The 23,752-nt window shown below is 35.8% G+C and overlaps 1 protein-coding gene across 1 annotated transcript in view; it reads left to right on the top strand.

Annotated features, from left to right (window-relative positions):
* TINAG (tubulointerstitial nephritis antigen) overlaps positions 1 to 23,752 on the top strand; it is an 87,944-nt gene that overhangs the window by 35,292 nt on the left and 28,900 nt on the right. The gene's annotated exons all lie outside the window — the stretch shown is intronic.

The following is a 23,752-nucleotide window of genomic DNA, read 5'->3' as shown; positions in this document are numbered from 1 at the left end:
GGGTACAAATCCAAAGTATATTAGGATTTGGCGAGAAGGTTTTAGATGGAATTACGAATGGTAGCGATTAGCAGGAAGAAAGAATAGGGTCACTTTTATTTCAGTACAAGATTATTTTTTGTATTTCTGTAAGCATTTTAGAAATTACACTTATCAAATTGTGAGTAAAATACATTCATCTCTACCAGGGCAAGAAATAGCTTCAAAATTGGATTGCATTTCAAGAGTAAGTAGTTTCACAGACTGTACTCAAGAAGAGACTGTGGTCAACTAGACCACTTTCCCCAGTGCCTTCTCCAGCTCATTTTGACTTTGCCCTGTCTTTAAGCTCTTTCTCTTAATATCTCAGTCCAACTCAAACTAAATGCTACAGGAAAGGTTTCTGGGTCTTTTTCTTTCATTTCCATCCAAACCCTCACTTTTCTTACTTTGCCATCTTGGTAAATGACTTTGTTCCTATTGAAAATGTCCTTCCTGTCTAAATTTGATTGAGCCTGCACAAAAGCAACCTCAACTCCAACCAAATTGCTGCCTTCTTTTTACTGATCTTTGAAACGTTCTGAGTCAGTTCTAAGGTATGTAGACAAGTTATCTTCTGTGATGTCTCTTTAATCATCATCCCATCTTTATTTTATTTTTTTATTTTAATTTTTTTAAAGATTTTATTTATTTGACAGAGAGAGAGAGAGAGAGAGCACAAGTGGGGGAAGGGCTAAGGGAAAGAGGGAAAGGGAGAAGCGGACTCCCCACTGAGCAGGGAGTCCAACATGGGGCCTCAACCCAGCACCTGAGATCATGACCTGAGCTGAAGGCAGACACCCAATTGACTGAGCCACCCAGGTGCCCCTATATCTATTGATTTCTTAAAAAAATGAAGAAATTTATCATTCTTATACTTCTCCCCACCTCTCCTCCTCTCATACATCTTATATTTATTAGTAATATTATGATTTTAATATATTACACAATTATTGAATTTACATTCTGCTCTGAAACTATAATACTAATAGTTGTTTAAACTTTATTGTGTATTAATAGAGTCAATGATAAGCAAATATTTTTTATGATGGCTTTTCTGTCCTTGAGTTTAATTTTTATCAGTTATTTTGTTGAATAATTTTGAATTATTTTCCAGCAATTCTTTTTTTTAATTTATGATTTTTTTAAATTTATTTTTTATCAAGAGGGACTCTTAATGCTGTGGTCCCTAATTTCTTACATGTTTGAGAAAGTGTTTGTTTTCCTTTGATTTAAGAATAATATTCGGTATAAAATTCTGGGACTACAGTAACTTCAGAACTTTGCAGATGTTGTTCCAGGGTTTCTGGCATTGAGTTTTTCCACAGAAAAATCTCTGACTAACCAGGTGTTTTTGTCTCCTTAGAAGTGACATGACTTTTTCTGTTAGAACACTCATACTAACCTTGTTTCTTTCATCCTTGAATTAAATATATTCACTTATTAAAGTACATATTATACATATGTTGGATATTCTATATCTCCTATTATCTTTTTAATAACATTTATTTTGTAAATTTCTTTGTGTTTTGTTGTGTATGATTTCTTTCTACATTTTCCCATCTATCCTTGAACATTTATTATATTTGGTGTTCATTCTCCAAATGGCTCTTGCCTCTGAAATGTTTTTTTAATTTTTTTTTTTTTCTTTTGACTGTCCTTCAAGCTATTTGAGCTATGGGTTAGAGAGTTCATGTCTGTAATTTCTTCGAGTGTATGTCTGACTTCTCTAGTTTTTTTTGAATAATTCTTTTTGAGCTATACATTCTTCATGGTCTTTCCCTGCCTTCTGTTTCAAAATTTGATCTTAAATTTACACATTTTACTCTCTATCATGTCCTCCCTCTCTAGTCCACTTTCTCTACTCTGACCTCAAAAATTCCTCAGCCCCGTACATGCTATCAGTGAATTATGGCATTCAGTCTGGTCACTATTTAACCATCCTTCTTCTTGATGCTACACTTCCTTCCTTATTTAATTAAAATGCCATGACGAATCATTATACTCAATCACACACCCTGGACTCTGCCCCTGCTTCATTCAATATACTTGCTTAGCAAAATCTCAACTTTGGTTAAATTCTAATTGGCCTATTTTTTTTTTTAAAGTATTGTGTTTATTTATTTATTTTTAAATTCCAGTATTCTTAGCATACAGTGTTATATTAGTTTCAGGTGTACAATATAGTGATTCACCAGTTCTTTTTTTTATGTTATGTTAATCACCATATATTACATCATTAGTTTTTTATGTAGTGTTCCATGATTCATTGTTTGCGTATAACACCCAGTGCTCCATGCAGTATGTGCCCTCTTTAATACCCATCACCAGGCTAACCGATCCCCCCAACCCCCTCCCCTCTAGAACCCTCAGTTTATTTCTCAGAGTCCGTAGTCTCTCATGGTTTTTCTCCCCCTCCAATTTTACCCCCTTCATTCTTCCCTTCCTGCTATCTTCTTCTTCTATTTTTTTTTAACATATTATGTATTATTTGTTTCAGAGGTACAGGTCTGTGATTCAACAGTCTTATGCAATTCACAGCGCTCACCATAGCACATACCCTCCCCAGTGTCTATCACCCAGCTACCCCATCCCTCCCACCCCCCACCGCTCCAGCAACCCTCAGTTTGTTTCCTGAGATAAAGAATTCCTCATATCAGTGAGGTCATATGATACTTGTCTTTCTCTGATTTATTTATTTCGCTCAGCATAATACCCTCCAGTTCCATCCACGTTGTTGCAAATGGCAAGATCTCATTCCTTTTGATGGCTGCATAATATTCCGTTGTATATATATACCACATCTTCTTTATCCATTCATTTGTTGATGGACATCTTGCCTCTTTCCATAGTTTGGCTATTGTGGACATTGCTGCTATAAACATCTGGGTGCATGTACCTCTTCAGATCACTACATTTGTATCTTTGGGGTAAATACCCAGTAGTGCAATTGCTGGATCATATGGTAGCTCTATTTTCAACTTTCTGAGGAACCTCCATACTGTTTTCCAGAGTGGCTGCACCAGCTTGCATTCCTACCAACAGTGTAGGAGGGTTCCCCTTTCTCTGCATCCCCGCCAACATCTGTCGTTTCCTGACTCGTTAATTTTAGCCATTCTGACTGGTGTGAGGTGGTATCTCATTGAGGTTTTGATTTGGATTTCCCTGATGCCAAGCGATGTTGAGCACTTTTCATGTGTCTGTTGGCCATGTGGATGTCTTCTTTGGAAAAATGTCTGTTCATGTCTTCGGCCCATTTCTTGATTGGATTATTTGTTCTTTGGGTGTTGAGTTTAAGAAGTTCTTTATAGATTTTGGATACTAGCCCTTTATCTGATATGTCATTTGCAAATATCTTCTCCCATTCTGTCGGTTGTCTTTTGGTTTTGTTGACTGTTTCTTTTGCTGTGCAAAAGCTTTTTACCTTGATGAAGTCCCAATAGTTCATTTTTGCCCTTGCTTCCCTTGCCTTTGATGATGTTTCAAGGAAGAAGTTACTGCAGCTGAGGTCGAAGAGGTTGCTGCCTGTGTTCTCCTTTAGGATTTTGATGGACTCCTGTCTCACATTGAGGTCTTTCAACCATTTGGAGTCTATTTTTGTATGTGGTGTAAGGAAATGGCCCAGTTTCATTCTTCTGCATGTGGCTGTCCAATTTTCCCAACACCATTTGTTGAAGAGACTGTCTTTTTTCCATTGGACATTCTTTCCTGCTTTGTCAAAGATTAGTTGACCATACAGTTGAGGGTCCATTTCTGGGCTCTCTATTCTGTTCCATTGATCTATGTGTCTGTTTTTGTGCCAGTACCAGACTGTCTTGATGATGACAGCTTTGTAATAGAGCTGGAAGTCCGGAATTGTGATGCCACCAGCTTTGCTTTTCTTTTTCAACATTCCTCTGGCTATTCGGGGTCTTTCTGGTTCCATACAAATTTTAGGATTATTTGTTCCATTTCTTTGAAAAAAGTTGATGGTATTTTGATAGGGATTGCACTGAATGTGTAGATTGCTCTAGGTAGCATTGACATCTTCACAATATTTGTTCTTCCAGTCCATGAGCATGGAACGTTTTTCCATTTCTTTGTGTCTTCCTCAATTTCTTTCATGAGTATTTTATAGTTCTCTGAGTATAGATCCTTAGCCTCTTTGGTTAGATTTATTCCTAGGTATCTTATGGTTTTGGGTGCAATTGTAAATGGGATCGACTCCTTAATTTCTCTTTCTTCTGTCTTGTTGTTGGTGTATAGGAATGCCACTGATTTCTGTGCATTGATTTTATATCCTGCCACTTCACCGAATTCCTGTATAAGTTCTAGTAGGTTTGGGGTGGAGTCTTTCGGGTTTTCCACATAAAGTATCATATCATCTACAAAGAGTGAGAGTTTGATTTCTTTGCCAATTTGGATGCCTTTTATTTCTTTTTGTTGTCTGATTGCTGTGGCTAGGACTTCTAATACTATGTTGAATAGCAGTGGTGATAGTGGACATCCCTGCTGCATTCCTGACCTTAGGGGGAAAGCTCTCAGTTTTTCCCCATTGAGAATGATATTCGCTGCAGGTTTTTCATAGATGGCTTTTATGATATTGAGGTATGTACCCTCTATCCCTATACTCTGAAGAGTTTTGATCAAGAAAGGATGCTGTACTTTGTCAAATGCTTTTTCTGCATCTATTGAGAGGATCATATGGTTCTTGTTCTTTCTTTTGTTAATGTATTGTATCACGTTGATTGATTTGCAGATGTTGAACCAACCTTGCAGCCCAGGGATAAATCCCACTTGGTCGTGGTGAATAATCCTTTTAATGTACTGTTGGATCCTATTGGCTAGTATTTTGGTGAGAATTTTTGCATCCATGTTCATCAGGGATATTGGTCTGTAATTCTCCTTTTTGATGGGGTCTTTGTCTGGTTTTGGGATCAAGGTAATGCTGGCCTCATAAAATGAGTTTGGAAGTTTTCCTTCCATTTCTATTTTTTGGAACAGTTTCAGAAGAATAGGTATTAATTCTTCTTGAAATGTTTGATAGAATTCCCCTGGGAAGCCATCTGGCCCTGGGCTTTTGTTTTTTGGGAGATTTTTGATGACTGCTTCAATTTCCTTAGTGGTTATAGGTCTGTTCAGGTTTTCTATTTCTTCCTGGTTCAGTTTTGGTAGTTGATACATCTCTAGGAATGCATCCATTTCTTCCAGATTATCTAATTTGCTGGCATAGAGTTGCTCATAATATGTTCTTATAATTGTTTGTATTTCTTTGGTGTTGGTTGTGATCTCTCCTCTTTCATTCATGATTTTATTTATTGGGTCCTTTCTCTCTTCTTTTTGATAAGTCTGGCCAGGGGTTTATCAATCTTGTTAATTCTTTCAAAGAACCAGCTCCTAGTTTCATTGATCTGTTCTACTGTTCTTTTGGTTTCTATTTCATTGATTTCTGCTCTAATCTTTATTATTTCTCTTCTCCTGCTGGGTTTAGGCTTTATTTGCTGTTTTTTCTCTAGCTCCTTTAGGTGTAGGGTTAGGTTGTATATTTGAGATCTTTCTTGTTTCTTGAGAAAGGCTTGTATTGTTACATACTTTCCTCTTAGGACTGCCTTTGCTGCATCCCAAAGATTTTGAACAGTTGTGTTGTCATTTTCATTTGTTTCCATGAATTTTTTTAATTCTTCTTTAATTTCCTGGGCGACCCATTCATTCTTTAGTACGATGCTGTTTAGCCTCCATGTATTTGAGTCCTTCCCGACTTTCCTCTTGTGATTGAGTTCTAGTTTCAAAGCATTGTGGTCTGAAAATATGCAGGGAATGGTCCCAATCTTTTGTTACTGGTTGAGACCTGATTGGTGACCCAGGATGTGATCTATTCTGGAGAATGTTCCATGGGCACTAGAGAAGAATATGTATTCTGTTGCTTTGGGATGGAATGTTCTGAATATATTTGTGAAGTCCATTTGGTCCAATGTGTCATTTAAAGCCTTTATTTTCTTGTTGATCTTTTTCTTAGATGATCTGTCCATTTCAGTGAGGGGGATGTTAAAGTTCCCTACTATTATTGTATTGTTGTCGATGTGTTTCTTTGCTTTTGTTATTAATTGGCTTATATAATTGGCTGCTCCCATGTTAGGGGCATAGATATTTATAATTGTTAGATCTTCTTGTTGGATAGACCCTTTAAGTAGGATATAGTGTCCTTCCTTGTCTCTTATTATAGTCTTTGGTTTAAAATCTAATTTGTCTGATATAAGGATTGCCACCCCAGCTTTCTTTTGGTGTCCATTAGCATGGTAAATGGTTTTCCACCCCCTCACTTTCAATCTGGGGGTGTCTTTGGTTCTAAAATAAGTCTCTTGCAGATAGCATATCGATGGGTCTTGTTTTTTTATCCAATCTGATAGCCTGTGTCTTGTAATTGGGGCATTTAGCCCATTTACATTCAGGGTAACTATTGAAAGATATGAATTTAGTGCCATTGTATTGCCTGTAATGTGACTGTTACTGTATATTGTCTGTGTTCCTTTCTGGTCTTTGTTACTTTTAGGCTCTCTCTTTGCTTAGATGACCCCTTTCAATATTTCTTGTAGGGCTGGTTTCATGTTTGCCAATTCCTTTAGTTTTTGTTTGTCCTGGAAGCTTTTTATCTCTCCTTCTATTTTCAGTGACATCCTAGCTGGATATAGTATTCTTGGCTACATATTTTTCTCATTTAGTGCTCTGAATATATCCTGCCAGTCCTTTCTGGCCTGCCAGGTCTCTGTGGATAGGTCTGTTGCCAATCTAATGTTTCTACCATTGTAGGTTACAGATCTCTTCTCCTGAGCTGCTTTCAGGATTTTCTCTGTCTGTGAGACTCGTAAGTTTTACTATTAGATGTTGGGGTGTTGACCTAGTTTTATTGATTTTGAGAGGGGTTCTCTGTGCCTCCTGGATTTTGCTGCCTGTTTCCTTCCCCAAACTGGGGAAGTTCTCTGCTATAATTTGCTCCAATATAACTTATGCCCCTCTCTCTCTTTCTTCTTCTTCTGGGATCTCAATTATTCTAATATTGTTTCATCTTGTGGTATCACTTATCTCTCGAATTCTGCCCTGTGATTCAGTAGTTGTTTATCTCTCTTTTTCGCAGCTTCTTTATTTTCCATCATTTGGTGTTCTATATCACTGATTCTCTCTTCTGCCTCATTTATCCTAGCAGGTAGAGCCTCCATTTTTGATTGCACCTCCTTAATAGCCTTTTTGATTTTGACTTGGTTAGATTTTAGTTCTTTTACTTCTCCAGAAAGGGTTTCTCTAATATCTTCCATGCTTTCTTCAAGCCCAGCTAGTATCTTTAAAATCATCATTCTGAACTCTAGTTCCGACATCTTACTAATGTCCATATTGATTAGGTCCCTGGCAGTCAGTACTGCCTCTTGTTCTTTTTGTTGAGGTGATTTTGTCCATCTTGTCATTTTGTCCAGAGGAGAATAGATGAATGAGAGAACAAAATGCTAACAGGGTAACAATGTCCCCAGGAAAATATACACTAAACAAATCAGAAGAGCCCTGAAATGGGGGAAAAGAAAGGGAAAGAAAGAAAAAAGAAAAAAAAATAAAAACAAACAAACAAAAAAGACAGAATATGATCAAATATGATCAGGCTGGTGCATAGATCAGTGCCACATACTAGATTTTGGGCGTATTTTGGTCTGTTAGAAGAAAGTGCCTCCCAAAATTTTAAAGAAAGGAAAACTTATATATGTACAAAAATAAGGGTTAGTATGATGAAGGGATGGGATATGACTGTAAAGATGAAAATTATAAATATAAAAGGAATTTATAAGATAAGAAGTTGGTTGAAAAAAGAAAGAGGATTTAAAAAAAAAATAAGGAAGGGAATGTGATCAGGCAGGAGACTAGAACAAAGCCATACACTAGAGATTTAGGGTATATTTTGGTCTGTTAGAAGAAACTGTATCCCAAAATTTTAAAGAGAGAACAACTTATATGTAACTACCAAAAATAAGGTTAACTACTATGAAGGGACAGAATATGACTCTAAAAATGAAAAATAAAAAAGATTTTTTAAAAAAGGGATTTATAAGATGTTGGTTGAAAAAGGGAAAAAGAAAAATTCAAAAAAAAAAAAAGAAAGTAAAAAAAAAATTAACTTTGAAAGACTAAAGAATCATGGGAAAAAAGCCATGGATTCTATGTGCAGTATTCCCCTAGCGCTGGAGTTCTGCCGTTCTCATTGATCGGTAAACTTGGTCTTGGCTGGCTGTTCTTGCTGATCTAGGGGAGGGGCCTGTTGCCGTGGTTCCCAAATGTCTTTACCGGAGGCGGAATTGCCCCGCCCTTGCCGGTCCGGGCTAAGTAATCTGCTCGGGTTTGCTCTCCGGAGCTTTTGTTCCCTGCAAGCTTTCAGTACAGCTTTGGAGGCGGAGAGTGAAAATGGCGGCCTCCCAATCTCCGCCCTGGAGGAGCCGAGAACTTGGGGCCCCACTCCTCAGTGAGCCCCCAGAGAAAAGCCGTCAGTCACTCCCATCTCCCCGGTCTCCGGCCTCACTCCGTGCTCACCCGGCCTGTGACCGAGCGTTTCTATCTCTGGCACCCGACCCCATGTGGAGTCTCCAAACCCAGCAGATCCCCGCGGTGCGCTCCCGCGCCGCTCCTCCCCGGGGAAGAAGGTGAGTCTCCCCGGATCTGCCGCTTGTTGGGTCCCTGCTGGAGGAGCAGTGGCCCGACTGTGCCGCGGATCACAGTTTATAGCAACCCCGAGCTGAGAGCCCGCGCCTGGGCTCTGTCTCTGCAGCCGGCTTCCCCGCTCCGATACCTGGGAGCTCTGCCGCACTCAGGCACCCCCGGTCTTTCTGTGACCCTGAGGGTCCTGAGACCACACTGTCCTGCGAGGGTTCCACCCCCCGCTTATTCACTGGAGCAACGTCCCTCAGTGGAGCCGACTTCTAAAAGTTCCGATTTTGTGCTCTGCGGCTCTATCACTTGCCAGAAGCCCCCGAGGGAGGCTCCCTCCCCCGCCATCTATCCTCCTGAATATCGCCTCGGATTCACTTCTCCGCATGTCCTACCTTCCAGAAAGTGGTCGCTTTTCTGTTCAGAGAGTTGTTGCTATTCTTTTCTTCAACTCCTGTTGAGTTTGTAGGTGTTCAGAATGGTTTGATCCCTATCCAGCTGAATTTCTGAGACCAGATGAAATTTAGGTCTCCTACTCCTCTGCCATCTTGCTCCTCCCCCCTGATTCACCAGTTCTATACATTAGTTAGTGCTCATGAAGATAAGTGTATTCTTAATCCCCTTGACCTATTTCATCCATTCCCCCACCCACCTACCCTCTGGTAACCAGCAATTCTCTATATTTAAGAATTTGGGTTTTTTTGTTTGTCTCTTTATTTATTTGTCTTGTTTTTTAAATTACACATATGGATGAAATCATACAGTATTTGTCTTTCTCTGACTTATTTCATTTAGCATTATACTCTCTAGTTCCATCCATGTCATTACAAATGACAAGATTTCATTCTTTTTTTATAGCTGAGTAATAGCCCATTGTGTGTGTGTGTGTATGTTTATGTGTGTGTGTCTTCTTTGTTCCTTGTGATTTTGGTTTTAACCATTCTGACAGGTGTGAAGAATATCTCTTTGTGGATTTGATTTGTATTTCCCTGATGATGTGTGATGTTGAGCATCTTTTCATCTGTCTGTTAGCCATCTGTATGTCTTTTTCAGATGGTTTCACTTTAATTTATAACTACAAATTTCAAGCAGTTATTTAATACTGCCAGGCAATCATATTCTGGATTCCTGTTTTGCTTCCTGCTCCTCCCTGCAGTTGAATATCTCAAAACTTTTTCTTTTTCCTGAATTCCCAATCCCTACATCCTTGTGTTCTTAGCTCATAACCCTGAATTCTATTTCACCAAAAAGATTAAAGCACTCCGAGAACAACCCCCAGTATCACAGATACCACTTACCCACATGCCTTCCCTCATACTCTTTCTTCCCACTTCTTACATAGATAAAACATCTATGCTCCTATTTAAATCCCTCTTGCTATAGTGTAGACCCCAAACCCTCTCCACTATTCAAGAATATGCAGAAGCAATTTTCTGTTTTTCTCTCTGTAATCAAAAATATTATTTCTGCCACCATACAAGCATGCCATTATTTCTCAGATATTATGAAAAAATTACTTTCAAGATTGTCTGGACTCATTTTCTTCAATTCTTCTCTGCCCATGTTTTCTTAAACCTCTTCATCATTTTTTTCATTTCCTCTCTCATATTCACAAAAATACTCATTTTAAGTTTATCAATGGCTTTCTCATTGCTATATCAATTAGTCAGAATCCAGACTTGCCCATCCCCTCCTTCTGATTTTTCTTTACTGGCTGTGACTTTTCATTCAGTTTCAGCTAGTTTTTTTCCCTCTGTATTTCTATACTTCTTACTGTTGGAATGTTCCAGATTCCATTCTTGGTCCTTTTCTCCCTTCTATTCTCAATCATTCTCTTATCAGTCTCTGAGCTCATCCTGGCTTTGAGTACCATCTAAGTAGGTCATCAACTGAATTGGTATCTATAGCCCAGATCTCTCTCCTGAACTCCAGACTCCTATATTCCATGGGCTATTTGACATCCCCACCTGGATACCTAATAGATGACTCAAATTCAACATTCCAAAACTGACCTCCTGATCTTCCCCTTTCTACTTGCTGAACAGCTTCTACCTTTTCTGTATTAGTTGATGACAGTGACATTTTCCATATGCTCTAACTGGAAATGTTGGAGTCCTTAGAATTAACTTTTATTCCTTTCCTTTGAACTCATTTCCAATGTCAGAAACTCTGTTGGCTCTTTCAGCTTATATCTGGAATCCAACCACTTTTCATTGTCTGAACTACTACCACCCTTGCTTGAACCAACATTACCCATTATTTTGTACATGGGTCTTCCTGCATTTACCTTTGCCTTCAACAGTCTAGTCTCAATAGAGAAATATTCCCTTTAGAACAGATCTTGTCACTCCTTTGCTCAGAACTCTGCAATATTTTTCCATTTCCCACAGAGTAAAAGCCAAGGTCTTTACAAAGGCCTACATGATCTGAGGACTCTCCCATCTGCCTGCCAACACCCCCTCAACTTCTGATCTCAATTTCTGTTAATCTGTACCTTGTTCTTCCTGCTTTGGTATCCTTTAATGTTCCAGGAACCCACATAACAATTCTCTCCCTCTGCCTAAAATGCTTTTTATCAGACATCCAGTTCCTTAGCTTCTGTGTCTCCATCTACTCCTTGCTTAGATCTCATCTTCTCAGTGTGAATTCCTGACTGTCCTATTTAATGCTGCTCCCTGCCCTCTGCCCCAGCACTTCTGTGCCCCCTTACCTGATCTATTCAATTTTTTTTCATAATAATGATCACTTTCTAACATACAATTTAATTTAATTAGCTTTTTATGTTGATTGTGATTTCTGTGTCCCTAGTAGAATGAAGCTACATGAGGACAGGTGTCTATATTATTCATTAATATTGCCAAACCACCTAATATAGTGCTGACCCATAAGGCATTTAATGGTTTCGCTATTCAAAAAAAGAATTTTTTTTTAACCTTATGCTCATTGCTAGTTCTTATGTAATCCTCATCTTTAAATGGAGCAGCTCTTTGTTGAGAAATAGAGTGAGGGGCAGTTAGAGGAGAGAGCTCAGGCACTCAACTTTAACTGAAATTTGTAATTCTTGGGCCCATGCTCATCAGATCAACTCTGCCCCCTTAGTTCACAGCCCAGAGAATTTGGTGGTTCTCAGAATATCTTGCAAGTATCTTTGCTGTCGTATGCTACTCTTTGCCTTTATTTTTGCTTCCCCTTGCTCTATCTTTCAACCATTGTGTCTGACAGTTTAGCCAGGACTTTGGCAGCCCAGTGGGCTTCCAGTGTAGTTTCTTCTTCAGCTGAACTCCCTTGGGTGTAGTGGGAAGGATTGACATAATCTGACTGCCATGGCCTGTTCATGCCTGTTATAAAGATCTTGAGAGGTATTTCTGGACTGTCTTGCATATTTTTAAGGGGAAAATGTATCTGTTAAGGTCTGGAGATGAAGGAGGAGGGTTGTGGTCTGTGTTGTTGCTCAGCTTTCACTCTTGTTTTGGTACAGAACAAAATGTGTTTTTTCATTATTACTCACAGTTGTTATTTGGCATTATAGCTGTTTGCTTGGTTCACTAAAGATAGAAAGAAGTAGTGAGATTTTAAAATCTGTTTTGTTTATTTTGTTTTTTCATTCCTAATTGTTGGGTGACTTTTCAGGAAGGCAAATGGTATACAAATACCTTTGTTACCTCCACTAAAACTAGAAATTCAGCTCTGCTTTAGTTCCATTTTCCTTCAGTTTGTAAGTCATATTCTTTCTAAACCTCGCCTTCCTATATATGTTTCAGTATTAATTTTTGTCTTATCTAATGATGTTCTTGATTTAGAAAAATTTTCCTATCACATACCTGTTGATTGACATGATGTTTCTTCTCATTTATAGAACTATGAAAATGCCAACATTGAGGTGGAGTCTTTCTTGATTTATTAGAACTGATCATTTATCATTGCTACCACGTATTTAGCCATGCTGGTCATGTTTTCTTCACTCTACTCCTAAATTCATGCATGCTGGGGCTGAACAAGATATATATGTGTTTATATTTAATTACACAGACACTCTTTGTATATCTCTCATGTTCAGTATGTCAGTTGCAGTAATGTGTTCACTTTTATAAAATCCTAGGAAATTGAGATTTTTATAAATTTACCTCATGTGTGGCAATTAGCATGGTTCATTCTGCTAGTAGGCAAATTACTTTTGGAGAATATGTTTATTTTTCAGAAATATTTTATGTCATCTGGGCATTGTTAGGTGTCCTGAAGCAGTAGGTTTTAATTCATTTCTCCATTAGTAATTCCTGATGGTAATTACTGCATTCAGAAAATTAATCCATCAGTGAATTAGAGAGTAATCAAATAGCCTGAGCAAGTTAATGTTCCTTATCAGAAAGCTTAATATTCTCCTATGAAGTACCTTACAAATTTATCACAACAAATTCTATTTGCTGCCCTTTCTGTAGAAGACCAAGCTATTAGATTTAACTTACTTGAACAAATGAATTTAAACTTCTAGCAAGAGCCCAGGAGTGGGGAATACAAGGAAGATTAACACATAATCCTGCTCTCAAGGAGTTTAGGGAATGAAGCTGACACATTCACAATTGACTCTAGCATAAGGTAATAAAAGCTATATATTTCCATAGGTATACACACAGAATTGCAGTAGGTAGAGAAACACTTGTAATGACTTTCTTTGCTCCTAATAATCTTATTTTACTCCTTTCTCTTCTCTTTCCAAAACCTTGTCTATCCCCATTATGGATACTATGTTGTAAAAGGATTTAATTGAATAAAAAATGCTGTTTATTTTGAGATAAGACATTATTTATATACCAATAAAAAGATGAAAATATTACCACTTAAGAAACTCCAGTGATTGTTAGATATATTTCAATTTTAGAGATGTTAAAATGTGGGGGAAAGTGTGTCTTGCAAAATACACACACACTCACACACACACACATATATATATATGTCATTTGAGATTTTTTTAATACTGGGTAATGTTCTCTGTATTATGGTCCTATTCCACCTCTACATATCCATCATGGTATTTCATGTCTCTGTCCATCAAAGGTTCTGAGCTTTCTTTAATCCCTAAATCAGAAGTTGATAAAGTAATGTAGTTAATACATTTACTTTTATATATGATCTCAGGAATCACCACTACCACTCAAATTTTAAAAAAATCTAGCAGGTATAAATTTTAGAAAATTAAGGGCAATAATTGAGATAAACATTGATGTTTCCTTGTATTGTTGTTCTGCTTGTGAGGCAGAGTTTTATTGAACATAGTCTAAATATCACCAAAAAAGATTGGTATAATAATTTTAGGACATATTTTTGCCATTGTTCAATAATGTTTTATGTGAAAGTTCATTTCTTCAAAAAATATTTATTGAGTACCTAAATGTGCTAGAAATTGGTTTAGATGCCAGGGATATATCAGTAGACACAGATTCTGATCCTCATTAAATTTTTGTTTACTAATTGACATATAGCTATTAAGCATATAAAATTGTGTTTCAGTGCATGTCTGGGGTCAACAGTATCAACTTTTTTTTTTTTTTTTTGAAGTCTTCTCATTTGCAACAACTTGGATGGATCTAGAGGGTATAGCACTAAATACAATAAGTCAGGCAGAGAAAGAGAAATACCATATGATTTCATTTATATGTGGAATTTAAGAAACAAAACAAACAAAGGAAAAAGAGACAAGCAAACAAAAACCAGACTCTGAAATACAGAGAGCAAACTAGTGATTACCAGAGGAAAGGTTCGTGGGGGATGGGAGAAATAGATAAAAGGATTAAGAATACACTTATGGCGATGAGCACTGAGTAATATATAGAATTGTTGAATCAATTATAGAATTGTTGAATCAATATACACTGTTAATTATACTTTGATTAAAAAAAGCCTTATCAACTTTTTTACTTATAAATATTGCATAGTGACCCAGAGACAAACTATTGTGAAATGGAAGCTGGAAAAAAAGCAAAAATTAAAATAGTTCAAGAAGAGTAGATGGAAGAATAACAAAGATGTTTTGCAAGTAGATTATCAATGATAATTTCAATTTTTTAAATTAAATTGAACACCCCAAAATATATTAAAAATGCTGCAAAGTGATTGAAATTGGGCATTTTCCTATACGTAACTGTGAAGATAATCTGGTTTGAGTGAATCACTAAAAAAGTCAAGTCCAAAATTTCTGTAAACTTTGATGCAAATCCATTATAGGACTTAAATTGGGTACAAATAGAATGCTTTTAAATTTCTCTTTTCTATATATTCAACAAATATTAAAAGAGAATTCATGTTGTTCCTGATACTGTGCTGAGTAGTAGGCATGATGAGACAAATAAAAAACACTCCTTACCTTCACACTACAACGAGATATTAAACAAAATCCATAAAAATGTAAAGTTATGATAGATTTTACAAAGACATGGTAGAAAGTGGTAAGAGAGTTTAAAATGCTTGAAATAGAATTGAAGATCTGAGAAATGTCCCTGAGGCAGAAATGTCTAAGCTGAGATTTTTGGATTGTGTAGACACAGACTAAGGGGCAACTTGTATAAAGGGCCATATAGTCAGAAGGATACAAAACATTACATAAACATAAAGAAGGTTGTGTTTGCTGCCTCTCAGAAGGCAGGGACTTGTAGACCATTTTACAGCATGTAGTCAAGTATGTTAAGTATTTGGTTAAGGATCTTGAGCAATGGGAAGTCACTGGTGTTTTCAGGAGGAAGGTGGCATGATCTTTCTTCGTATTTCTTTTAAAGATTGCTTTGACTATAAAGAATGTGATACAAAAAAACAAATTGTAGTAAACCAGGTAAAAGATAACAATCTGGACTTGATAAGTTGGTGGAGGAGTTGGAGAAATATGAATGGATCAAAAAATATTTAAGGAGAAAAGCTGGCAGATGTGGAATGGTTTTGGAATAGAGCATGGACAGTGAGATGGGGAAGGAGTTCACCATTGGGCGTGATGATTTTGAGATGTCTCTAAGACATAAATATGCAGACTAGCATCAGAGAAGACCGATATACTGATCTCAAGGTCATAGGAGAGATAAGGTTTGAAGATGGATGGGACTAAACAGAATAAGAAAAAAAGGAAGATTGATTGAGACTACACTATGGGAAAATCCAATATTTAATGACTGGCTAGAAAATGACGAGTCTACAAAGAAAGAGAAAGGAGGCTAGCAAGTTTTTTGTTTGTTTGTTTTAAAGATTTCTGAGAAAGCTATAAAGCTATAAGAATGGTAATCCAGAGTAAGTTAAGAGATTGGTCTTAGAGTGAGACGGAGTGGCAAATTTCTTGTATCAGAGAGAAGGCAAAGAGAATGAGGTTAGATGAAATGTTTTAGCATTTAAGGTAGATATAAATTGAGGAAAATTCCCATCAAATTGTCCTTTAAAAAAAAAATCTTCAGAATGTAGAAGGTAAGGTTATCTATAAAGGAAAGAGGTAGTGAGAGAGATGCATTATCAGAAATTTGATGTGTAGAACAGTGATAGTTTGCAATGATCATCTAGATGTTTTGGAGAAGGAGTTGCCCAGAGGAACCTGAAGGGATTGCTACACATTGCTGATGGTACCCTTCAGCCCTCTTGTGTGTGCTTTCTGCAGCTGCTTGGGTGTTTGCAGCAAAAATGGGTAGTTGAATTCATTCAAGATGGGCAGTTTTCTATTTTCTAGATGAATACAATGAAGAGTCAGAAAAACAAGGGATTTAGGTTATGAGTGTTGACCTAAGTATTGCTAAAATGACAGAAAGCTTAATAACACCAATGAAAAGAGAGAACTGATGGATTTGGAGAAAATAGAAAAATCATTAGATTAGAGGTCATGATGATTTTAATTTCAGTGATTTTCTGATTCTCTAATTTATATTTCTTACCTTTTAGATTTTTTAATCATTATGAGAAAAAATGTAATCATGTAATATTAAGGAAGTAATACTTTACAGATTATGAATGCAATGTTAAAGGGTGACTAAAGGCCATCATTTTTTGTTAGTGCCTGATTATGTTGTAATACTGATTGTTTACTTTGTAGCCATAAACCTCTGATATCTATCCATCTATCTATGTATCTATCCATCCACTGATCCATCCATCCAATCGAAGATACTTGCTGTCTAAGAAAGTATAAAAATATCTCAGAGTTAAGTTTTTAACATATTTTTTCCATATTTTCTATACATATCATAAATAACAAGGATTCCAGGAACATTATTATTATTTAGTGCCATTACAAATTATTTGACATAGCTTTGTGTGGCCACCACTTGTTTTTCCCCATTCATCTTTTTTTTTTCTTCTTCCTTTCTGAATAACAACTAAATATTAAGCCTGAATTTTCATGCTAGATTATGTTTAACCCATGGCAAATTGATAAATTCTGAGCAGATGTTTTAATTAAAGGTTTTTAATGCATGGCAAAGTCTAAGACAGTTGAGGAATGAACTTTTCAACTACACTTATTTCAAAAATGCAAATACATATGTGATAATTGGTATAGACAGTACAAAAACATTCAATTTGGGTGTTAGGATATTTTTGAACTGCAAAATGCTTAGTTCTTTCTTGTTTATTTGAGGGGGGTGTACTGGTTTGAATAACAGTAGTGGCTGCAACAAATACACTAAAAATACTTAATAGTTCAAATATGTTACTAGAATTGTATTTCTTGTTCACATAATAGTTCAAGATGGGTGATCCTAGTTTTTTGGGTGGCTCTCTTCCATATGGTTTCAGGGCCCAAGCTCTTTACACGCTGTTGCTCTGCCACCTCTTAGGGTCACATGTGATTTCAGTCAGCTCATGGAAAATGAAGAAGAGCATGAGGAGGGCTTCTTAAATTCACTTATGTAAAGTCTTGACTCAGTCATGACTCTTATCACGCTATTCACATTCCCTTTAGCTAGAACTCATTCACATGGCTCCACCCAACTGCAAAGGTGGCTGAAAAATGTAAGACAGTTGGCAGGCATATTTTAATATCAGAACAAATAGAGTTATATTTTGGAGTAGAATTCCAAATTTTCATAATTTTAAAGGAAAAAAACAAAGACACAAATTTTCAGTTTGTGGAGTGCTGACTTCGAGTGCTGACTTGGTCTACATCTCCCAGGCCCTCTTTGATTATTTGTTCTGTTTTTAGAAAATATTCATTGAAAAATTTTGAGAATCACTGCTTCACAAAATTGAATAAATTAATTAAAGTATTTTGTGCCAACTTTATCCATATTCATTGATGTAGTAGTGTTGTACAACCCTCATACTTAAAAATCTTTATGAAATGAGAATTATTATTCCATTTTACCAGAAATCAAAGACTGAGAAAGTTTAAAAAAACCAAACTTTTCAGGTCCTTTTGGTTTTGATGAGTATATCCTACCAATACTGTAAGGAAAGTCCAGTGCCAAGATTCATTCAATGTCTGTTTACTGCCTGGGTTTTCTGAAGCAATTGCTGTACTTTCTCTTTTACTAAAAATTTTCTTAGGGTAAAAATAAATGTATCTCTTTTTCCTATCTAAAATTCTAATCTCACTTACTTTGACCACCATCTTTCATCTGTACATAAAGACTTTTGCTCCATTTTTCAACAAGAAACTTTTTTAAAGTCCATAATATGTGTCAAGTACTGTGATAGGCATTAGGAATACAAACACCATAATATACTACCTCTGTCCTCAAGTAAGTTGAGAGAGAGAAAGGGGGTTGGAGTGGAGAGGGAGAGAGGGAGAGAGAGAGGGGGAAATGAGGAAGCAGGTACTAACACACAATGTCTTAAGAGTAGAGATGGAAAAAAAAAAAAGAAGATAGCAGGAGGGGAAGAATGAAGGGGGGGGAATTGGAGGGGGAGATGAACCATGAGAGACGATGGACTCTGAAAAACAAACTGAGGGTTCTAGAGGGGAGGGGGGTGGGAGGATGGGTTAGCCTGGTGATGGGTATTGAGGAGGGCACGTTCTGCATGGAGCACTGGGTGTTATACGCAAACAATGAATCATGGAACACTACGTCAAAAACTAATGATGTAATGTATGGTGATTAACATAACATAATAATAAAAAAAAGAGTAGAGATGGAAATAGAATAGGGATTTATATTGATTAGTGAGGATGTGCATCTATTAGGAAGGCTCATAACTCCCATTTCATGGGCCAGAGAAGACTCTGGGGAAGAGGTGGCTCCTGCTGTAGAGCATGTGGGAGTGACTAAAGGTATATGGGAAGAGAAGACCATATTTCAGGAAAAGTGAGCAGCAAATGCATACTTTTGCAGTAAGAGAGAATATGACGTATTTACAGAATTGGAAGGAATTTAATATGGGTTGAGTATAAAGAGAGGAGGAATCTAGTAAAAAATAAGACTAAGGGGTAACCAAGTAGAGGGGCATTCAATTTAATCATAATTATCTTACTTATCCTGCAAAGCCTAACCTGGCTCTGATGGCTTCACTCTGAGTTTGCTTCATATTCCTCCATTATCTCTATATTAACTTACGTGTCTTTTCAGGAGCATTGTTTGGTTTACGGTAAAAGTTCCAAAAAGTGTCCATGTGACATCTCTCCCCATATATCCTGTGAAGTGTTGTTCCCTATAGAGACCAAGATAAGTCTTTCACATTTACGAGCAGTACAGTTCAGCATCCTAGTGCTGAGTCATTCTACTTTGAGATGAGATATATCTCAGAGTAGCAACTGTTACCAAAGAAAAGAAATGGGATTTAAATGGGATTTCAAACAGGGTTTAAAAAGGAAAAGGAATCTTTCTTTTCCTGACGCTTTATGGCAGAGCTGAGCTCTGGGAAATACATACATACATACATCCACTTGGCTGGTTTTCAGATGTTTACAGTCAAGCAGTGGAGACAGCCCCAGAACCAACCGTACAATGTAAGTGCATTGGTTCTGAAATGAATGGAGTAAGTTTTACTATTAGATGTTGGGGTGTTGACCTATTTTTATTGATTTTGAGGGGGGTTCTCTGTGCCTCCTCGATTTTGATGGTGAGCGCTGTGAATTGTGTAAGACTGTTGAATCACAGACCTGTACCTCTGAAACAAATAATACATTATATGTTAAAAAAAAAAAAAAAAAAAGATAGTAGGAAGGGAAAAATGAAGAGGGGGAAATCAGAGGGGGAGACAAACCGTGAGAGACTATGGACTCTGAGAAACAAACTGAGGGTTCTAGAGGGGAGGGGTGTGGGGGGATGGGTTAGCCTGGTGATGGGTATTAAAGAGGGCACGTCCTGCATGGAGCACTGGGTGTTATACGCAAACAATGAATCATGGAACACTACGTCAAAAACTAATGATGTGGGGCGCCTGGGTGGCTCAGTTGGTTAAGCGACTGCCTTTGGCTCAGGTCATGATCCTGGAGTCCCGGGATCGAGTCCCACATCGGGCTCCCAGCTCAGCGGGGAGCCTACTTCTCCCTTTGACCCTATCCCCTCTCATGCTGTTTCTCTCTCTCTGTCAAATAAATAAATAAACAAAATATTAAAAAAAAAAACAAAAAAAAACTAATGATGTAATGTATGGTGATTGACATAACATAACAAAATAAAATTAAAAAAAAAATGAATGGAAACATACAGGAGGGAACCTCACAAGAGTGTGCAGGTTCATTGGAGATAGCACAAGTGAGGAGTAAAGTAGGAAATGATCCTAGAATAAAGGTAAATATATTAATTATTCCTCTACTGTTAACTCTAATTTATCCTTGCCCTTTACTTATTTTTCTAATGGAGTCTTAATTTTTAAAATCTAGATGTGTATGAGCTCATAATGCATTGAAAGCATTAATCCTTTTACATTATTGACTAAACTCTGGTTTATTGTTGGCTTTTAGAAATTTATTTTTAATGGTTTTGACCTGGACAATACTTGAACTTTTATCCTACCTTTTTAAAGTTTTATTTTTAAATTAATTGAGTAAAAATGTACCTGGAAGATATTTGGGTAAATGATGTGTGGTGACGATTTAATTTTTTCCCCTCCAAACTCTGAGCTAAGAGCATCAAGGCCATAAAATGAATAACTCACTTCTTCCTTACTCTTTACAATGTATTTTTATTGCTTACTAAATTCTTATATAAATTTATTAACGTTTGATTTTGAACAGTTGTCCTGTTCAAAATACTCTATTATTCAACTGCTACCATTTTAATACCAGATGGTGTTTGCATTGCTTCATTGCTCTCATTTTTTTCAATATTTATGCAGTTATTTTTCCTGTTTATTTTTTCCAATGAGATTAAAAAAACTCCGAGCAACTTAAATTAGAACTTGTTTTATTTATGAAGAAGACAGCATAGATTTTTCTTCACTTTCTAAAGACTATTACTAAGAACACTGAATTTATTTTTCTTTAGAGAAATGCTATTCTTCAAGGATTTTGTTTTTGTAATATTTTTTTTCTCTATACCCTGAGATCTTTATATCGTTCTTAAAGGCAACTTTCAAAAATGGAACTAACTGGCTGCTAAGCTGTTATTTTATTTCACTTATGTTACCAAGTTGAAGTATTTCAATAGTAAATAATATTAAAAACAAAAGAAATACTAAAATGATAGTTTGATTAAACTGACTAAAGAATTTACTAATTTTCAAACTTAAAACATTTTGTCCATCTAAGATCTGTAAAAGATCATGGATTTTATATATCAAGTAGCTTAATGTAAAAGAAGAAGACATTGTAATATAGATTTTTCCAGATATTACAAGCTGGTTAGCTTCAGAACCAATACTCAGTTCAAGCCACTTCAATACTAATCTTGTTTGATAAACCACTGGGACACAATACAGTGTTAAGAGTATGTGTGTTGAAGTCAGGCACATCTAAATCATCTGGCTGCCATTTGTTTAGCTGTATTTAGCCTTTTGTAAGGATAAAAGGGTGTTTGTGATGGATAAATGAGATACATACACAATATTTGTATGCTTAATATATGAAAGCATTCAATAAATGCTATTAACTATTACTATAATATTACTACAACAGCTATTGCTATTGACTACTATTAGTTAATATCAAAAGTGGAAATTGATAAGACTATATTTGTAATTAATATATAGTAACGACTTTTTAAACATGCTATACTTTGCCCCAAATCTATAACATTTTAAATAGGTTAAAATTTTTAAATGACATTCTCAAATTATGTTCTTCAGATTCCTTCCTTGTGAATGAAAGCTGAACTTCTGATTTGAGAAATCTGAACTGATTATTTGGAAAGTGAAACCATCATGTGTATAATAAACAAGTGATATCATCTAAAAAATTCTTTAAAAATTGACTCAATCTTCCTTTTCTAATACGTTCAAAAATTTTAAATTTATGCGTTATAATATAGTTATAATTGTGCAATTTTATTTCAAGATTTCTCAAGCAAAGCCACAATTGCTATTTGGTAATTGACTTCAGAATGAATTTTGCTAGGGAACAGAATGCAGCATTACATTGTGTAATTTGATATTTTCCAAAATTTGGATGAATTTAATTGAAAATATTAGCTTCAGTGGCACTATTTGGGTTCTTTAAGTACTGGTGCTTTCCTAAAACATTTATAAAGGTGGGAAAAAACACTATTTAGTACAGAATTTAGGAAAAATTAAGAAAATAAAATATATTTTGTGTGTTATATGTGTAATTGGGAATTTCTTGGGTTGCTAGGGAAGAAATCTAATGAAATACTATTCCTTGATTTTCTTGGAGGAAATCTGGACAGATTATGGATTTAAATTTTTTGAATAAAATTTTAAAAAAACCCTTAATTTTTGTGTGAAAAAAGGTGACATTAGGTAATAGAGGTAATTAGTGAAATTTGAAAAGGAAATTAGCTTTGGTGTATTGATAGGTAGAGAAAATATTCTATTGTACACATCAAAATAACTCCAGAGCAAAACAAAAGCTTATTTCATGTATATTAAATTGTCCAGGGCTTCAAGAACTCTCTAGCTTGGAAAGAGGACTCACAATAATTTTGTTCCTTTAAATTAAATTCCTCTGAGGTTGAATCTTTAACTATGTGTTGGTTCTTGACTCAAGATCAATTTTCTTTTTTTAAAGTCAGGAATTACCTTTTTCTCCTGTTTTTTTTAAAGAATTTTGGTCAAGGGTGCCTGGCTGGCTTGGCTGGTAAAGCATGCAACTCTTGATCTTGGGGTTTTGAGTTTAAGCCCCATGTACTTAAAAAAATAAAGAAGGGGTTTTGATCACAGTGAGTTTTAAAAATGTAATAGAAATTTTTAATATATGTTGAGATGAGTGAATGTTTTTCAATAGATCTAATGTTATATTCTATCAGTGAATTTCTGTAGTTAACTAGTTATATTTCTGGAATTTATTATGAGGTAAAGGCTCATAGGCTATATACACCAATGTGCATGATTTATTAGCATTTTATTTCAAGTTTTATAATTTTACTTATTAAGGAAACTAAAATAAAGTCTGTTTATGTTATTACCTCTTCAGATTTTGGCAACATTATGATAGTCTCATAAAATAAATTTGGTAATTTTGAAATTTCTGGAGCTATATCTAAGGTAACTTTTCCTTAAAACTCATATTAAACTTGCTGACTCTAAAGCTATTTTGGAGTAATAATTATTTTATATCTTTACTAGCATACCTTATGTTCATTTACTTAATTTGGCTTTCAACTCTTTGATTAAATTGATATTTTTCCAGAAAATTAACTCATCAAGTTTGGTGAGTTGGATATTATAATAATGTGCTGACAACATAGTAGCAGTTGTTGCGAACTCCTTTGTGTAGCATTTAAATTCTTGGCGCTGTTCTAAATGCTTCACATACATGAACTCAACACCATAATCCTGCTCCTGATAGAGTTAAACATATTCTCAAAAGATGTATAACTAAAAAAGCATCTTAATAACAAGATTCTGATATTTTGGCTCAAAAACACTGGATTATATTTATGTTTCTATTTCCTTGTATAATATACATATAGAGATTACTATATATAAGTATGTTTGTGCTATTTTTTAAAAAGTCATAATGTAGAAATATTAAAATAAAATTACACACAAAGTTGAATTG

Source organism: Halichoerus grypus, chromosome 9, assembly GCF_964656455.1.
Source record: "Halichoerus grypus chromosome 9, mHalGry1.hap1.1, whole genome shotgun sequence".
Taxonomy (NCBI): domain Eukaryota; kingdom Metazoa; phylum Chordata; class Mammalia; order Carnivora; family Phocidae; genus Halichoerus; species Halichoerus grypus.
The sequence above is the reverse complement of the archived record's forward strand: the minus strand, read 5'-3'. Positions and strand labels throughout refer to the sequence as shown.